The sequence below is a fragment of the Psammomys obesus genome, unplaced genomic scaffold (assembly GCF_907164565.1).
Source record: "Psammomys obesus unplaced genomic scaffold, mPsaObe1.curated_primary_1811, whole genome shotgun sequence".
Taxonomy (NCBI): Eukaryota; Metazoa; Chordata; class Mammalia; order Rodentia; family Muridae; genus Psammomys; species Psammomys obesus.
The window spans coordinates 16,858,029-16,859,224 of NW_026593286.1; positions in this window are offsets into that span (position 1 = coordinate 16,858,029).

Here is a 1,196-nt window from a genome sequence, read left to right on the forward strand (position 1 = left end):
GTGTGTGTGTGTGTGTGTGTGTGTGTGTGTGTGTGTGTGTGTGTGTGTGTGTGTTGGGGGAGATAAGACAGCAAGTGGAGCCAGGGCCTGCGCTCCACCATTCGCCTCTCCTAAGCGAGGCAGAGGGCGGAGGTCGCAGACTTCCAAAGGGAGAGGGGTCAGCGCGGGCCCGGAGCCGGGTCTCACTTGTCCGCGGGTCCCTGCCTCGAGTTCCTCCCCCCCAACTTGGCCCGGCAGAGAGGGGTGGGAGAGCCAGCTGCAGGTGAGATGGCGTTTATCTGATTCTCTAATGCCACAAAAATGTCTTTGATGCCCCTGACCCCCTCCCCACGGGGGGGAGATCAAAGGCCTCGTGGGGAGGAGGGACAGCTCCATTCATCAAGCCAAGCGGCTGGCAGCGGGGCGGCAGCTCTCTGCTGCTCTGGCCTGGGGCGGAGGCCCCCCGACGTGCCCCAGGAGTGCTGAGGGACAGGTGGTGCGGACATTCCGAAGCAGGAGCCAGTTTCCCTGCCACCGCTATCTGGAGGGCCCATCGACCTTAAACAGAGGACCTTCACCCCACGTGGCAGAAATTTCACACCAGAGGGGAAAGTTCCTCGTCGTTTGGGGTGGGGAGGAATTTAGAAGTGGAAACCGAGAGCATTGCCAAGATAGACAAACACCACTGGTGAGCAAGAGGAGGAAAGATCCTGAATTGTCCACAGAGTGGGGTAAATGGGTGAAGATGAGGCTCAGGGCCAGAGAGAAGGCGTGCGAAGACCACAGGATGCCTACAGCAGGAGGGGCAGCGGATCCGGGGAAAGAAGACTGACCGGCAGAGGAAAGAGATGAAGACACCTTAGCCTAGACTCAAAAATAAGGCCTCGCGTTTTCTGGGAGCCCTAACGCAAGGGCCCTGATGTCAAAGGTGTACCAGTGTAGTCCTTACTGTGGGTACCAAGACTTGGGGAGTGGAGGGCACTCTGGGGAGGGGAAAAAGCAGAGGGGAAGGGGCAGCGTTCAGCCGGGTAATGGGCCGACCACTGTCCCTCCTGTTTGAGTGCACAGCACGTAGCAATCTTACAGCCATTTGTAGAATAGAAGTCAGTGCCGAGTGCTGTGGACCACCACACCAGTGGACATAGCACATTTGAAGGTATGCCTGGCTGGGTAAATACTGAGGCTAGAGTTGGGGCCAACCTGGCAGCTAGGAGGTC